We start from the raw sequence: 20,229 nt of genomic DNA, 5'->3' as shown, positions 1-20,229 counted from the left end.
TTAGGTCCGTTGACTCGTACGTCGATACTCGGTTTATGTCTCGGTTCCGGATTTTCGAACGTCCTTTCGTACGCTTAGAAAACTTGTACATTACGTTTCGCGATAATTACTTTTACTAATAATTAGACTTATTTGCCAATAAATTATCTTATTTGAAATGTAACTTATACATTTTAATATTTTGGTCATTTGCCTCTTTAAATCGTCTTCTTGTTATTTACTACAATATAATTAATAGTATTTTTAAATCAAGACGTTTTATATCCAGGTTAATATTATATTTAATAACATTGTAAAATATACATATATTTTCGTTTAGAAATATATTAAATCGTATAGAGAATTGGTCTAAAATATGTCGAAATTTTCCGAGTCATCACAGAATGCCCGCACAAGTCATGTGTAACATGATCTCCGTCCTCAAATCCGAGCAAGTAACCACCTATATCACACATAGGTACAATATACACATAAATAACCATTCTATAAAAGAGAACCCGACACAAACATCCCTTAGCCAAGGGATCACACCTTGCTCGCCAAAAACTCGCCCATTTAACACTTAATGGACACAAACCAATTACCACTTCGGGTGGTAATTCAAGCCCACTCAACAAAGTAAAATTTAACCCAAATGGTACTCGACACCAATTAGACCAAACCTAGGTCTTAACACTAAATTACTACTTAGGTAGTAATCATTTCAACATCACTTAACACTTAACAAAAGTGTTTAACATCCATTTAACCAAAACTAGTGTCGTTACCAAATTCAACCCAATCAAAGTCAACCCATTTTGACCTAAGTCCCAAAACGCTCAAAATCACTAACAACTAGTGATTATATTTCCGAAACATCAATTAACACCTAAATCAAGTATTTACGTACTTGATTTACCAAAATTTGACTCAAAACTTATTTTGACACCAAATCAAAGTTAACACGCATTTGACCAACAAACATGTTCTTATGAACATCTAAAACACCAACACACTTACAATCTAGTAAATTAACACCCAAACCATGACGAATACTTCCAAATTCGTCATCAAACCCTAAAACCACAATAATCGGGTTTACTTACACTAGCAATACAACAAAACCCCCAATTTTGTGAGAAATGGGGTTTAGAACCCCAACAAGCTCAAACCCTAAACATAAACAAGAATCTTACAATTAACTTCGGAGTTAGAGCTTACCACCATAACCAAAACGTAGCCGTGAATGAGGTGAACAACCTTAACTCTCGAGCTTTAGATTGATTCAAGCTTCTTCTTCTCCAAAACCCCAAATCTCTCTCTAGAACTCTCTCTCTCTCTCTCTAAGATAGATGAGAGTGTTTGTGGATGTGAAAGTGATCCAAAATTGGATCCAAGTCTGATAATAAGGCTACAGATCCGTCCTCAAGTGAAAAGACCAAAAATCCCCTCATTTAACTCAAAATAGAAAAAGGCAGAAAACTGTCCCAGGTGGGGTGCGCGGCGCGCACAAGACTCTAAACAGATTTTAAAGTTCAGGGACTGGTTCTGACTAATCCTGATTCTGATGTAAATTCTGAAAATGCATAAGTGTTAGGTAGACCTTTTGTGGCGCTTTCTGATGCACACATTTACTTACACTTTCAGGAACATTTCTGATGCACAAAATTCAGGATCTTACAACTCTCCCCCACTTAAACTGGATCACGTCCCCGTGATCTCCGTCACTTAACCCACCGGAACCACACACTATGGTCCTCCGACATACATCCAAACTCGATGTCCATATAATTTCCATTAACCTGAATATCTCACCACACGCTAATAATCACTAGCATGCATTACAGCAACCAGCGGTATCTCATACGCTCAATGTCCAAAATGATCATTTAGGAAATACGGAAAACACCATATATTCCTTCAAGTTCTCTCAGCTACAACTCGCAACAAGCTACATCCATAACTACATCACCCAATGCGATCTAATAGGTCCACTACGCCGTGAACCAAGTCTTGCATTAATCCAAATCGAGAAGGATTCATGCCGCGTCAAAGCTCAGTACTTCGTCGGTTCATAAACGCACCACTCAATAGGTCAATCATGTATGTTCTCTATTTCAAGAACCAACTTCCCCCGTCTCCAAAACCGGGTTATTCCTTCAACGAATAAATCTCGGTACACCAAAATAATCCATTTAGGAACACCACTTTCCCATTAATCGATCCGCACACGACCATCCATCGCTGGATTAATCCAGGACGACAATAATACACCACGTGCTAAACAATGAATCAACGCTTGACACATGGGTTCTCCTCCAAACCCTACTATACAATCACACAAGACGGTCCCCCTCAGTACTAGCATGGAAACTATTCGTGTACTAGAATCCCGTCAACAACGGATTATTTTCACAACAAATTTCGCAATTCGCCACACGACCCACAAAATATTCACCAAAGCCGGGTGAATCCTCCTACCTAGACCGTCCATTAAGGATGGCCACGACATTCCAATGCAACCTACGGGTCACATCACTAGGGTACACACCCTCACAACCTAAAAACATCCGCGTGTCTCTATGGGAGACAATCGGAATCGACACTCTCCGCCTCACAATCGTCCATAAAGTGGAATAGTCCACTGACGATCTCCACAATTACGTTTCACGACTGGGAAAATACAGTATCCTTCGCGATAACGAACTCGTACCAATCCAATAATACTATCCGAGTTCACGACAACCCAAATTTCCACTATGAGAGCACCCACAATGACATCTTCATTCTCTCACTCCGGAATCTCAAAACTTCACATTCGGTCTCATACCGCACATTGGTACTACACAACACCTTACATAAGAAGACTTACACTTCCTTTCACCCCATCATCAGAATCTTCACGGATAACATTCCGGAATCGTAACTCACAATCGTAAAGCACGATCTCGAGTCGACATCAATAACCCGTCACTCTTCCTCGTTAGGAACTCCGAATACCTATCGAGGCTTAGCACGGTACACTCTGACACTTCACTATGCATAATACCACCGGAGCTTCCTCGGGCGACAGCAATAACTCCCCCACTTAGGATTCAGCTCCACATTCTTACCGCCAAGATGGTAACATCCCGCGGTATTGTAACTCCAACTCATACATGACCATTCTCACTGTTGGTCATAAACACCAAATCACCGCAAGTTCACTTTAGGCTCTCAGAGCTGACATACACAATCACTTGAGATGTCATACGCGCAACAACATCGCACCTTCATACCACAATTACAAATAACAGTCCTTCACCATTCGCAAAGCGAACTCCACCCAAGTCTCACATACACCTCTACGACTAGGCATATGCCATTCTGCTTAATCAGTCGCTCATCTCAGTCGAGATCACCCGACCTTCCTCACAACAAACCTTTAATAACAATTGCTCACTCTTATGGAGTAGAGTGACCAATCCGGCGCAATAATTATATCGACCGCAATAGCAACACTTCGTCATAACCTTTGGCCTAACTAAACATTAAGTTCATCACCGGCTCACCGGTCATCTTTACCCTTCTATCACTTAAGAGCAACAAGATTCGCTCGTCCGTCACTTCATAAGAAGTATTTACCGCAATGCTCTTAAACTTCAACTTTCGTAACCGTCGAATTACTATCACCCGTCGATCACTATTACAATCTTCGCTGCTTCCAAGGGTATCTCAAGGACACCCTAAGAACAAAGTGATCACACCATCACCGGAGTTGAACATCACACTAGCAGGTATAAGGAGGCACATGACGCAGTGTCATGCAGACTCCCACCGCAACCTATCGAGATTTAGAAACTCGAACTTTGGGTTCCATACACCTGATGTCACCCATCTCTCCACAATAATGACCCGAAGTTATACCTATTCGAAAAACCTTACGGTTTATTGTCTTTTCAAAAGTTCCTAGCGATCACACGCTACCTGCAATTTCTGCAAGGCCAAACGATATAGCCTAGCGAAATCTTCCGTCTAACACTAAGAGGTGCTTGGAAACACCAAGTCTTACACCCTTCCACACATCGACACAATCACTACTACTAGGGATATTCCGTTAGGAATGTTACCCTATAATCCACAACACACTAACACAATCATCGTCATACGGGTCCCACTCACATGAGTTTTAACAACCCGAAGACTCCTCGACTCATCAATTCCAAGGCGGCTCACAACTAGAATCCTTACACGATCCTCTAACCACACACTCTACCGAGTGTAACCCCAAACCACAATCATTAGACTTGTCGTATTCCATTACAGAATTTAAGTCCTCGACGCACACACACATACAATAATCGGTCATCCTAGTTACGATGGGTAACTACAACCAATGACGATCTCAAATAATGCACCCACTACGTAGGGTGACTAATTATGCACCGAACTCGTGAGTTGGCTCACTCACTTAACTAACCGAATCCACCGTAACAATTTTCGACTCACAACAAATCTGATGTGATAACAAGCACATCACCCGAGACCACTATAACCTAGGAACCAATAAAAGATTCCTAACTCGTCCCGATTCTACCCCAACCATGACACGTTTCCTCCGCTCGGTACTCGTCATGTCATGCTTGTTGTCAAGATACACGGTTGTAATAATGGTGATCAGTCACTATTACAATTGCGTACCTTACCATTTTTGCATGGTCACGCAAAGTACTTTACTCGGACTGACGCGACATTCACACAAAATAACACGCAATAACTCCTAGTACCCGAATGACCAAAGTCCTTACCGCAAACTTGATCACTTCAAACCACCAAACATGCGAATCTCTCCAATAGATTCGTCCCTAGGACACCGCACCAAATAGATACATGTATATATACACCAAGATAAAATATAGTAATAAACGTACACAAGTACACCACAACAACAAGTCAACCTACTACCTAGGTGACTATCACTAAAACAACGTTCAAGTTTGCCTACTTACATTAGGCACTATCCAACTAAGGCACTAATTTACACACGAAATAAGGCCCCACATAATCACACTTTGGACAAACAGAAGTCCTAGTTAGTCACCTACTCTAAGGCACTAACAAATCTCAATCCGACCCGTATTCCAACAAGTCCCGCAAATAATACGTAACTGTCAATAAGTCTAAGACTAGGCACCTATTCCAAGGTCACCTAATTCCCTTAGACTATGCTCTGATACCACTTGTAACGACTCAATCAGTTATACAATCGAATACACAAAATATTTTTTTTTAAACAGAGGGGTGCGCGGCGCGCAGCCCCTTCTGTGCGCGGCGCGCACAGACCATTTCAGCTTCTGTCCGAACTTTCCATTTTTGGTTTAAAGATCTCCCACTTCCCCACACTTTTAGATGAGACGCTTTTCACAACATATTTTATTAGGTAAAACTAACACGTTCCAATAATAAAACGAGTTTTACGACACCGGGCCCACATATGCCCAAATTACCATTAAGTTCATAATACAAGTTTCAACCCAATTTTCATCTAGATGAGTTAGGACTCTATAACCCAACCCGATACCAAGAGCATAATCCCGGGGACTACCAAATCCCCATACGCGTCCACATATCCAAAAGCTACCCCATCGAGTCCAAGCGCTCCTACGCAACTAGTCAAATAACTAGCTAGCTTCATAACACAATACCTATAAAAAGGTACACAACGAGAGGGGTAAGCATAAAGCTTAGTGAATGCAACAATTATACACATACATATATAATATACCTACTTGCAAACACTTACACACATACCGCATACAAGCTAGCAACATAATTAGCATACCATCTCAAGTCCAAAACCGCAACTAGCATAAACAACAGCATATAATTGACATAATACAATATGCTACAATACAATACACAACCATGGTTAACCATTCTCGCGTCATGGTGCTACCGGCTCTTTGGTTCACACCATACGCATCGGTTATGATGCTACAAGCTCTTTGGTTCACACTCTAACAACTCATGCCGTAGTGCTACCGGCTCTTTGGTTCACACTATAACACACGTACTATGACACTACCGGCTCTTTGGTTCACATCATAGCACACTCGCACATACTATGGCACTACCGGTACTTTGGTGGTGCTGCTGGTGGTGATGGTGCTAATATTGGTGGTGCTTGTGGTGCTTGTGATGCTTGCAAGTTTTGCATCATATTCTCTAAAGCCACCACTCTAGCACGAAGCTCGTTAACTTCTTCTATTACACCGAAATGATCAGTGGTTCGGACGAGTGGATGAATAAGATCTAGAATTGTAGATAATACATAATCGTGACGAGATACTCTGGAAATGAGAGAGAAAATGGTGTCTCGAATAGGTTCGCCGGTAAGTGCTTCAGGTTCTTCGCCAAGAGGGCAATGTGGTGGATGGAAGGGATCACCTTCTTCTTGTCTCCAATGACTAAGTAGGCTACGAACCCATCCCCAATTCATCCCGAATAGGTGATGGCTGATTGCTTGATCCATTCCAGTTACACTGTCTTCGGAGTTCAGGTGAATATCCATATCGGAATAGCTGTCGGAGTTTAAGGAATTTGAACTAGATACATGATCCATCTTGTATAATTAAAGAGATGATTTTTGATATGAAATAGATTATAGAATTTAGATTGGTACTCTTCAATACATAATTTACATATGTATATATAATACCAAAATTTCATAAATCACGGAGGAATTTTCGAAAGATGTCAGGAAAAGTTTAAAGTAAAAGATACGCTAAGATATGAATTTTGTCGATACACTATCTATGCAGTAAATGCAGTAAGACATGTCTAGACTTAGGAATGATAAGCCGATAATTTTCGACAAGAAATGATAAGTAAAATTCAAAAAAAATAGATACGGTCATAGTCCAGAATCACTAATGCATCCTAACAATTACCAGTTAAACACACTAATGCAAATTCTGGTTCCCTATGTCCTCAAGCTCTGATGCCAACTGTGATGACCCGTCCAAATCCATTTGGACGAATACATCAATCATCGATTTCATAGTGAGGTTTTGACCTCTATATGATACGTTTTGTAAACATTGCATTCTTTTGAAAAGGCAGACCATAAATGAATATATATATATATATATATATATATATATATATATATATATATATATATATATATATATATATATATATATATATAAATCCAAGGTTTTTGACGTCTGATGATTTCTATGTATAGACAATCACTGTATATAATAGTTTACAATACTACATCCGTTGATAATGCAGTCAAAATAAGATACATGGTGATGATTTTGTGAATGCAAAGTTTTCTTGAATAAAGCATGTATGGCTCCATGCACATAGCTTGTATAACATATAAGCAAACAGCGGAAGACTTCTAGAAACCTGAGAATAAACATACTAAAAATGTAACTATATACAAACGTTGGTGAGTTCATAGTTTTAATGTTGCGCATAATCTATATATAAAGGTGAATCACAAGTTTTCAGTTGTTTCATCCAGAAACGTTTATCAAAATATTCTACGAAATTGATCACCCTGGTAACTAAACTTAACATATATATAATTTATACCCTTTGTATAATCATCTTAATAATACACGCAAACCAACGTGTACGCTTCTCAAATAGCATACGTCCGTAAAAAGGCTAGTGCTCTAGCTCGAACGGGGATATCAAGCCCTATGGATCCATATACTACTACTCGCGCCCACCAGTTCTTATAACCGACAGTTACTAGTTACCAAAGCTAAGGAATTTTCGATTCAAACTCGGTGTAGAATTTAGTATGTACTTGTATCCATTGCGTTTAATATGAATTGCATGTATTCTCAGCCCAAAAATATAGATTTCAAAAGCAATTAAAAAGGGAGCATATGAAACTCACCATACTGTATTTCGTAGTAAAAATACATATATCGTCATTGAATAAGTGTAAGGTTGGCCTCGGATTCACGAACGTATCAATATTGAGATTCAATATTGCAGGAAAGGTACGTAGACGCAACGAAGATGATAATCACTAGATTGACCTCACGAACATACCCATGAACCATACCCATCACCTCCATAGCTATAACCCATAATTTCCTTAGCCCTATCCTACTCGCAAACTCGTTTGAAAATACACGAGCAAAACTTCGTCGTAGTATTTTATGTAATAATAATACTAGTATTAATCCTAATACTACTACTAATAATAATAATATAATTAATAATAATAATAATAATAATAATAATAATAATAATAATAATAATAATAATAATCATATAAATATTATAAATATATACATATATATTCGAGAGATATTGAGAATGAGAGATGGAATGGATATGAAATAAGAACACGTTCGTTTTATAGATGTTCTCCACAATCACTCCTCATGCGATCGCATGAGGATGTATGTGGGATCTCATGCAATCGCATGAAACCCATGGCCAGCTCACAATCATTCCAATTCTTCTGCCGACACTCCAATTGTCTCCAATTATTACGTATTATAGGTATGTTTATATATTATTTAATATATAATGTATTTAATCTTTAGAATTAATTAAATATTATATTATATTTACGTTCATGGTAAAAATGTAACTTTTACTCAAATGACACGGACGTTGTCACTCGACTCATGCACTACTTTCGGTTTTTCGAGCGCACTTTCGTATGTTTAAAAAACTAGCCTTTCACGTTACGCGACGTGTACCCTTTTTAATAATTTGACTTTCTCATCAACAAATTACTTTATAAAATTTGTAACTTATATAGTTGAGTGTTGTGGTCATTTGCTTCTATAAATCAGTGGCTCGTTGTTTGTCAAAATTTTTTATTTTAAATTAAGGTGTTTTATTACTAAGTTAAAAATGTATATATTTTTATTTAAAATTGTAAATTTGTACTATATATATATATTTGAAATATTTATCAAATGATATAATATTTAGTCTTTCAAAACCAATTACATTTCAAGGTTCGGTTGATATAATTTAACTCGTTTTTAAGTGATAGTGGTTATTTTACCAATTAATGTTTTTAATATGAAAACTAACTAGTTGATTAACAAAGGACGCGAGCTAATCAAAGTAAGGTACACTTTTGAAATTTAAATGGAAATGATTACTAACTTTTGACTAACTCTCGTTAATGACACTTTTGTAAACCACTTTTACCAAATATTCCGGATACCGTTAAAAAGGAAAGGTTTTCTAAATTAAAGTGGACCTCTTAACAGAGACTCGTAATCATAATTCAATGTAACTGTTAAATCAATCACTTGATAATATCTTCTAATTCCATTGATAATAATTTGAATATATATTTTGAACCAAATACGTTTATGTAAAGTATTATACGTCTAATAGTTTGTCAATATTTTCAAATTATAATATATACACATATACATACATAATCATGTACGTTCATTTAATGGTTCGTGAATTATTAAAATTTGGTCGAGGTTAAATGAATGTATGAACACAGTTTAAAATTCTTGAGATTTAACTTAACAACTTTGCTTATCGTGTCGGAATAATATAAAGATAAAGTTTAAATTTGTTCGGAAATATCCGGGTCGTCACAGTATCTACCCGTTAAAGAAATTTCGTCCTGAAATTTGATCGTGGTCGTCATAGTTAACCAAAAAAATGTTTTTATGACGAATATAGGTCGATAAATAGAGTTTTATCTTTATTGAGTAATATGGAAAAAACAATTTGATTGCGCGAAGAGTATTAGTGAAGCTATCACAAAAGAGTGAAATGAGAAAGGTAAAATTTCGTCATATCTTTTGACATAGACAGGTTAATTTCCGAAGTTCAAGAGATTTGGAAAAGATCTTAGTAATAAGATTTGATTAAGGAAATTAGGATCTGCTTTAAATGCGATCATCCATTTTGATTGCTCTGTCGGAGAATATTTTACTATAAATCTACCTCCTTCATTTCCTTGCAACTCACACCTTCCATTCTTTTTCCTCAATTCATATTTTAAAGCATTCATCAATATGCTTCATCCAGTTCTATTTCTTGATATATTCCTCACTTTCATATCTGTCGTTCTTCCTTTTCATCTCCCGTGTCTTTATATTGCTATATGCATTGATATATACGGTTTGTAATTTCTAGGTTGTTATTGGGCTTTATATCTTCCCTTATATTTCGATGTCCATGCTTATGTTTTCTATAATTATTGTCATCCACAGTTAATACTCCCTCCTATTTGCTGCGATTTATACTCCAATTTCTATTACGGAGCTTTGTCCCTTCGTTTCTTCTTCTTGCGATTAGGCATCTCTTGTAATGGTCCAGAATTTGCATATATAAATTTTGGAATGAACATTGTTAATGTTCTAGGAAGGAAATGGTAATGGCACGATATTGATTTGTTAAATTACCAGAATACCCTGGAAAATACCGAATCATCAAGAAATATTTTCTTGATATTTTAGAGGTTAAATAGAATACAAAAGTCGTGTAACATGGCACATGATAATTTTATGATCTATGAATCATCATGTTTCATTTGGAAACTCAGCATGACTTACTGTAATATAATCACGTTGATCAAGTGTCATTATATTATACTAACTCATGCTTCAATTCCCAACACTACTTCAGAATTCATTCATAGTTTATACTTAGATTTTACAGAAATTTCCAATATAATGTATTGCAGATAGCACGAAAAGGTATATAATTTCGGACGAGAATATTTATGAAAATATCTTCAGAAGTATCGAAGATATTTATGATGATATTTTGAAATTTCTAGGTTCGAAAGTTGATAAGGAAAAATTTTCCGCAAGATTTTAACATGACTTTGGAGCAGGATATTCTCTAAAGATTTCATCGGGCATTGAATCATTTGGATTCTTTGAAGGCAAGTTTAGTCTTTGTGATTTTTCCACGGCTTCCTTCATAGTTTCGCATAATCCGCTTTTTCAATTCCAAATCTTCTCTTTTTCTGAGCTTTGCCAATACACTATTCTTTATCATCAAACTTTTGACTGTTAAGGTCATTTACAGTTTTTGCTGCTTCATCTGTGACGACCCGGAAATTTTCGATCAAATTTAAACTTAATCTTTATATGTTTTCGATACGATAAGCAAAGTCTGTTATGTTGAGTCTTAAAAATTTTGAACTGTTTCATATATTCATTTGACCTTCGACTGTTCTTGACGATTCACGAACAACTAATTATAAATAGATACATGTATATTTATATATATATATATATATATATATATATATATATATATATATATATATATATATATATATATATATATATATATAATAATAATTTAAAATATTATTTGAAATAATATATGATTTAATTGTTGGAAGTAAATATGTAAAATATTATGCGTTGTAATGAAAGCTATTATTATAAATATATATATATATATATATATATATATATATATATATATATATATATATATATATATATATATATATATATATATATATAAATGTGTATATAAATATTTCTTGTAAATATATATAATTATATTAAATATATATAATATATTTATTTTAGTAGTTAAACTTGCTATTTAAAGCTCTTTATATATAGAAAGAGTATATATTAAAAATAAATAATTTCGAGCCTAATTAGTAAACATCAGTAACACTCGGTTGAAGTTTCGTAGGTTTTAATATAGATATAATACATGTTCATGAAGAACTAAAATAAAAGTTGGACTGTAAATTGATTACGAAGATTTTAGATTTGTTAAAAATATTTTTACCTTTTTAGTTTAAATTTTAGTACTCCGTACATATTATTTGATACAGAAAATAAATAATTATCTAACTTTTTTTATCAGGTTTCAAACAGTTAATGAGTGAAATAATTAAATATATTTAATCTAAAAATTTGGGATTTTTAGGAACACTTTTATACGTTAACTGTTTAGCAATGGACCCGTTGCTTACCGTTTGGATCTACCAGCACAATTGAGCTCAGTTCATCCTACCTTCCACGTGTCAAACTTGAAGAAGTGCCTTGCTGCACCTGAACTTATCATACCACTTGAAGAACTTACAATTAATGACAAACTCCACTTCGTGGAAGAGCCTGTTGAAATTATGGATCGTGAGATCAAAACTTTGAAACGCAACAAGATTCCGATCGTTCGAGTACGATGGAATGCCAAACGAGGACCTGAGTTTACTTGGGAGCGAGAGGATCAAATGATGCGGAAGTATCCTCACCTTTTCCCGACTCCTCCATCTACCTCAACTTAAAATTTCGGGACGAAATTTTCTTTAACAGGTGGGTAATGTAACGACCCTGGATTTTCCAACGTTTATTTATTAATAATGTTTATTATTAATACTTGTGATTTAAACGAATGTATGTTATTACATTTACTTGTTACCATGATTGATCATACTTGACTTTAAATGCCCGAAACGTCTTTGTGACACACGTACATTACACGAATAATATTTTCAAGTATTATTTACATTCATGATTAAGTTTTATTAATCATTTTGATTAACTATGGATATTAGTTAATTACTTGGGCTTTAATTGGATTTATTTGATAACTACTTGAAACTTGGGCTTTTATTAATATTAATGGACTTGTTAGCCCACTCTACTTAACTAGATGGATAATTTAGCCCAACACTCATGTAAGTATCACATTAGAATGAAACTAGTTAGTTTAATACTTAAAGAATCTAGTTACAACTCTTTCCCATGAGAATACCTCTAATAACCACCTTTTTTAAGCCTTACATGCATGGATCTAGTAGACAACTCCCTCCCCCCTTTCCTCTTTGCAAACCAACGGCCAAGAAGGCCTTTAGAGGGTTTTTGGTTTCATTTTTTTTATTACTTCATTCACTAGTCTCCATTTTATTACACACACACAATACTTGCAACTCATTTTTCTCTCTTTTCTCTCTAAACTTTGTAAGTATCTTGAGCATTTCTTCTCTTCTTTTTCTTCATCTAAAACCGAAACACATACTTACATAATCATCATCATCATTTGTTCTTTGTTGTTATTTATTTACTTGTAGTTGTAATTGTTGTTGATTGTTACTTGTTCTTAGTTATTATTTACTTATTAGTACAAGAATCAAGCTTTCTAGTTTGATTCTTCTTATCATCTTGTATTACAAGAACAAAACCTTCTAGTTTATGTTCTACTTTTATTGTTTCAAAAGATTGTAAGTTCATATGTTGTAAAATCATACTTGTAATTCGTGTTTGTAAACTTAAAAGTTTACATTCTTAAAGATCAAGCTTTGGCTTGAATCTTTAAAGTATGAAACCCATGAACTTGTTACTTGTTTATTTAGATTATTTCTTCATTTTATGTACTTTAAAGTTGTGATTTGGTCAAGTATTACAAGTTAGTCTTGATCTCATACTTCTTGGAACTAAAAGTTAACTTGAAAGTTCAAGAACATGGAAGTGTAACTATTTAGTTATAACTTCATACACTTGTGTTAGATTTAACTTAATAACTTTAGATCTAGACTTTTGGGTCTTGGATCTTCAAGATCTAACTAAGAACTATGTTCTACATCTTAAGATCTTGATTAGTTAGTTTACATTCAAGGTTGTAGTTCAATATTACTTTTATATTTCATGTATGTGTTAAATCTAAGACTTTGATGTAACTTTGGTTCATCAAAACACTTGCAACAATTAATTGAGTTGTGCTACTTATCTTAGACTTACACTTGGGTTATGATGGTCAAAACTTGGTAAATATGATGTAAACACATCAACGAGTTGTACACTTGAAGCTATATGCATCAAGGATGAGAACCGTGATAAGCATCGAGTACTAAGAAACCCCAGAACCTACTGTTTACTGTTACTGGGTCTGATCAGTACGACCTGTGTAGCGACCCGACAAAATCGTCATTGACGGCGCCGTCTACTTAGGTCCCGTTACGTGGTCATAAGTCTTTAAAACAACGTTTGACCAAAAGATATGTCGCATTCATTTCAAATGTAAAGATTGTTCAAATTTCACAAGAATAGTTCCACCACAAGTTACGTTACGAAGTTATAAGTACAAATGAAACTTATGCGACACAATTTAAAAGTAGCCAAAAGACGCTCCATGTATGCATATATATACTCGACATCCAATGCATGTATCAAAATAATGAGCGGAAGCATGTATCATGTATCGTTCAAGGACCTGAGAAAAACATAGAAATCTGTCAACGAAAACGTTGGTGAAATCATAGGTTTAAGTAAGTAAGTACAAGTGAACCACAAGATTTGCAACAATGAGATAATAGTAATACATTCCAAAAGTTTGTTTCACGAGCACCCAATTATCAATGCTTAACATTCCTTCCATTGAACCCCATCACTTAGTGCTAGAACATACACTGTTTCTCGAAAATATATTTCATTCGTAAACGGTAGCGAACCGTTTGAATGAGGGTTTGTCAAACCCATATGGATCCATACAACATAAGTTCTCGCTTACACCCGGCAAGTGTAACTAATGATAATCGAATTGAGGATTTTGTTCTAAACTCGTATGTAAAATGTTTGTTTTCCTGTACTTGTGTTCACTTAGTAAAAGAAATGTTTATGTTTTCTCATCCCAAATGTAAGTTCAAAAAAAAAAAGAGTAAAAGTGGGACTATGATCTCACCTTGAGTGCACGAGTAGTAAAGTACTTCAACAAGTAAACGTGTGCAAAGAACAATGCTAGTCTTGACCTAAACAATAGGTTGTATCAATAACGGTAAACACGATAGGTCAAAGATGTTCAATTAGTCCTATGGCTCGTTAAGACTCGATCATAATAGCATGTGAATCAAATTGTCATGTTTCATGCAAGGTACAAGTATAAAAACATGTTAGAACGATTGCACAAATATTTGGTTAAGTTTGATTAAAAGTCAACTTAGGTCGGGTCAAAGTCAACGAAAAAGTCAACACGTTCGGGTCGGGTCCCGAACTATTTTTCTGAGGTTTTTAATCATATATGAGCATGTTAGAACAAGTTTCATGTGAATCGGAGGTCCATAGTATGCCAAACATTTTTCGTAATTTGGACATGGTGGTCAGAATCTGACCACGGCTTATGTCGCGCCGCGACATAATCTGGCCGCGCCGCGGCATTGGCCGTGCGCTGGTACCTGGTCAGTCTCAATTGTTCAAGTCCCAAATCAAAACTCTTTCAAGCATAAATTACAAACCGCTAACACTTAGAACTCGCACCTTATATCGTTGGAAAGGTAATTTGACAAAGAACACAACTAAATACATTTCACCAACCAAAAACATTATTTGTAACAATCGGCTTTCCAAAATAAATGATCAATTAATGCACACATTTAATACTCGAATTTGATAAGTGCACATTTATGATTCGGGCATTTAATGCATACATACAACACGCCGTTTTGTAGGTAATCGAGCATACAATACAACTAACTACTTACTAACAATAATTCATGGCATTCAATGCATCAACTATTCATTTCAAGCTTATCAAACCTTAACCCAAATTCACCAAAATCACTAATCGAGTTTATGGAGTTTTCCCAAGAAACCTACACATCAAATTGAAGCTAGTGATACTAGGAACACAATTAGAACATGAACTTTTAACATCTAACAACATATGATCATCCAAAATTCAAGAACAACACACCAAAATTCAAGTTCATGCTAGTTACACTAAAACAACGAGATCGAGCATATAAATCATATAATCATGTTAGACTTGAGCCATAGACACTAATTAACACTTTTATAAGTTAAAAACACGAATTTAGAGAAATCTAGAGTTTTAGAAATGTTACCCAAACGAGATGAAGTTGTTACCAAAATGAAGAGGATGAAGAGAGGATTACAAATATGTAGTTTATTTTGTTGTAAGCCTCCTAGATCGAATTTAGATGATGATTGAATGAATTTGGTAAATGGGTGTGTGTTCTTGCTAGAGAGAAAGAGAGAGAGATGGAGATGATAATGAATGGGTGAAAGGGGTTTGACCCTTTGACCTAGTCAAGGGTTTGATCCCTTGTCAAGTTTAGTCCCTCAACTTTCGTTCGGGTGCGTGAATTACCTAAACGAGATAATTTAAAACGCGTATCAACGGGAGATGTTATAAACATATAACGGACTTTATATTAGTATAACGGAAAAGTAAATGGAAAAAGGCGGGATGTTACATTACCTACTCCTTAAAAGAAATTTCGTCCCGAAATTTAAGTAGGCGTAGTAGTCGTTGTTTCTTCCTCGAGATCTTGCGTTTCCGAATTCACGAATAGATGAGGATACTTCCTTTGCATTTGATCTTGTCTTTCCCAAGTAAACTCGAGTCCCCTTTTGGCGTTCCAACGGACCTTGACAATTGGAATTCGGCTTTGTTTTAACGTTTTGACGGAGGTGTCCACAATTTCAACCGGTTCCTCCACAAAATGAAATTTGTCATCAATAGTAAGTTCCTCGAGAGGGATGACGATATCGGGTTCGGCGAGACACTTTTTCAAGTTAGATACATGGAAGGTAGGATGAACGGAGCTCAATTGGGGCGGAAGATCTAAACGATAAGCAACGGTTCCAATACGTTCCAAGATTTCGAAAGGACCAATATACCGCGGATTTAGCTTCCCGCGTTTCCCAAAACGGATTACACCCTTCCAAGGTGCGACTTTTAACATTACTCGGTCACCGACTTGAAATTCAAGATCGTTGCATCGTTTGTCGGTATAGCTCTTTTGACGACTTCGGGCCGTCCTAAGCCTATCTCGTATTTGAACGATTTTCTCGGTGGTTTCGTGAATGAGTTCAGGTCCGGTGATTTGCACGTCGCCTACCTCGGCCCAACAAAGAGGTGAACGACATTTTCGGCCATATAGCGCTTCAAAAGGTGCGGCTTTAATACTCGCGTGATAACTATTGTTGTAAGAGAACTCGGCGAGAGGTAAGTGCTTGTCCCAAGCTTTTCCGAAATCAACCACGCAAGCTCGTAACATGTCCTCTAAGGTTTGAATTGTACGTTCGCTTTGTCCATCGGTTTGAGGATGATATGCGGTGCTCATGTCTAAACGCGTTCCCAACGCTTCTTGCAATGTACGCCAAAATCTAGAAACGAAACGGCCATCTCGGTCGGAGATAATCGATAAAGGTACACCGTGTCAGGCTACGATCTCCTTAATGTAAAGTTGTGTAAGTTTCTCCATTTTGTCCGTTTCTTTCATGGCAAGGAAGTGTGCGGATTTGGTGAGACGGTCAACAATAACCCAAATGGTATCATAACCGCCCGTCGTTTTTGGTAACTTGGTGATAAAATCCATCGTTATCCTTTCCCACTTTCATTGCGGGATCTCGGGTTGTTGAAGTAGTCCGGACGGTCTTTGGTGTTCGGCTTTGACTTTGGTACATGTCAAACACTTGGAAACATAAGTAGCTACGTCCCTTTTGATGTTCGGCCACCAATATAGTTGTTTAAGGTCGTGGTACATCTTATTGGCACCGGGGTGAATCGAGTATCGTGACTTATAAGCTTCGTCTAAAATAAGGCTTCGTAGGTCCCCATAACTAGGCACCCAAATCCTTCCGGCGTAATATCGGAGTCCGGTCTCCCTAATTTCGAATCGAGAGACGAGAATGTTCAAGAGCTCGTGTGAAAGGTTTTCATCCTTGAGAGCCTCATCTTGGGCTACCCGAATTTGGCTATTAAGGTTTGTATGGATGGTGATGTTTAAGGCTCGGACACGAAGAGGCACCGTTCTTTCTTTTCGACTTAAGGCATCGGCTACTACATTTGCCTTCCCGGGATGGTAACGAAGCTCGCAATCGTAATCGTTTAAGGTTTCAATCCACCTTCGTTGTCTCATGTTTAGTTGCTTTTCATCGAAGATGTGTTGAAGACTTTTGTGGTCGGTAAAGATAGTACTCTTGGTTCCATAAAGATAGTGTCTCCACATTTTAAGTGCAAAGACAACGGCTCCAAGTTCGAGATCATGAGTCGTGTAATTCCGTTCATGAATTTTTAGTTGTCGAGAGGCATAAGCAATGACTTTCTTCCGTTGCATCAATACACATCCAAAACCATGTTTCGAGGCATCGCAATATACAACAAAATCATCATTGCCTTCGGGAAGTGACAAGATAGGAGCGGTGGTTAGCTTTGTCTTCAAGATTTGAAACGCGGATTCTTGCTCGGTCGCCCAAATGAATTTCCTTCCCTTGTGAGTTAGAGCGGTTAGAGGACGAGCAACCAAAGAAAAATCCTTGATGAATCTACGGTAGTATCCGGCGAGACCCAAGAATTGACGAATGTGAGTAGGAGTAGTAGGAGTCTCCCATTTACTAATGGCTTCGATTTTCGTGGGATCGACTTTAATACCTTGATCACTTACAACATGACCAAGAAATTGAACTTCCTTCAACCAAAATTCACACTTGGAGAATTTGGCATAAAGTCGTTCTTGTCTCAAAAGTTCAAGCACAAGTCGGAGATGTTGTTCGTGCTCTTCTTCATGTTTAGAATAGATCAATATGTCATCGATGAACACAATAACGAATTTATCGAGATACGGTTTGCACACGCGGTTCATAAGATCCATGAACACCGCCGGTGCGTTAGTGAGACCAAATGGCATGACAAGGAATTCATAACTACCATAACGAGTCCTGAATGCGGTTTTGGAGACATCTTCCCCCTTAACCCTTAATTGATGATAACCCGAGCGGAGATCGATTTTCGAATATACACAAGACCCTTGTAATTGATCAAAGAGGTCATCGATGCGAGGAAGAGGATATCGGTTCTTAACCGTCAATTTATTTAGTTCACGATAATCAATGCACATTCGTAGGGATCCGTCTTTCTTTTTAACAAACAAAATCGGAGCGCCCCAAGGTGAATGGCTAGGTTGGATAAAACCACGGTCAAGTAGTTCTTGGATTTGACTTTGCAATTCTTGCATTTCGGATGGAGCAAGTCTATACGGTGCACGTGCTACGGGTGCGGCTCCCAGAATAAGATCGATTTGGAATTCAACCGGTCGATGAGGTGGAAGACCCGGCAATTCGTCGGGAAATACATCGGAAAAGTCACTAACAATTGGCACATCATCGATATGCTTCTCATCGGACTCGACTTCCTTAACGTGGGCAAGGATCGCAAAACAACCCTTACGGAGTAGTTTTCTAACTTTAATACACGAAACGAGGTTTAGTCCGGTGTAACTCTTATCGCCATAGACGATCAAAGGTTCACCATTCTCGATAGGGATTCGGATTGCGTTAAGATCACAAAGGATGTGAGATTTCATTTTGACTAACCAATTCATACCGATTATTACATCAAAGCTTCCTAGTTCCATGGGTATCAAGTCAATTTCAAATTCCTTACCCAAAATGTTTAACGTACACCCCCGGTAATATGTGTCGGCACTTAATAGTTTCCCGTTAGCCACTTCAATGGTATAAGTGGTATCTAATGGAAGAGGTGGAGTGCTAAAAGAATGAGTCAAAGTCTTGGATACAAAGCATTTATCGGCACCCGAATCGAATAAGCAAGAGACATAAGAATTGTTGAGAAGAAACGTACCCGTGACTAGTTCAGTGTCATCCCGGGCTTCCTCGGTGTTGATGTTGAAAGCTCGACCGCGCGTGTTGGGGTTATCTTTCTTCTTTGGGCATGCATTTCTATAATGACCTGTTTGGCCACATTCGTAACAAGTGCCCGTCTTTGGTGCATTGGGCCACTTTCGAGCGATGGGAGTGGCACTTTTACAATCGTTGGCCTTATGACCAACTCCTTGGCACCGGTGGCAAATTAACTTACCACATTCACCAAAGTGATGTTTGTTGCATTTGTTGCAAAGAGGTAGGTTCCCGGCATAACCCTTCTTGCCGTCGGAGGTGTAAGGCTTCTTAGCAAAGTTGTTGTTGCTTGATTGGGAGGGTTCCCACTTTCTTTTGTTGCCGCCCGATTTATCCTCGGCCTTAGGTGCCGGAACCACGATTTCGTCAACCGTTTCTATCAATTTGCGGGCCATGTTCAAAGCTTCTTGATGATTAGTGGGTTTGGATGACATTACTCCGTGTTTGATACTCTTTGGAAGACCATCCATGTAAAGTTCAACCCTTAAAGCTTCGGGGTTCACAAGATTTGGGCACATCAAGGCTAGTTCGGAAAATCGTTGATTATAAGCCTTGAGATCATTTCCGATCGCCTTTATAGTCCTTAGCTCTTGTTCGAGCCTTCGGGTTTCTT

This window comes from Rutidosis leptorrhynchoides, chromosome 11 (assembly GCF_046630445.1).
Source record: "Rutidosis leptorrhynchoides isolate AG116_Rl617_1_P2 chromosome 11, CSIRO_AGI_Rlap_v1, whole genome shotgun sequence".
NCBI lineage: Eukaryota > Viridiplantae > Streptophyta > Magnoliopsida > Asterales > Asteraceae > Rutidosis > Rutidosis leptorrhynchoides.
This window is presented reverse-complemented; position numbering follows the sequence as displayed.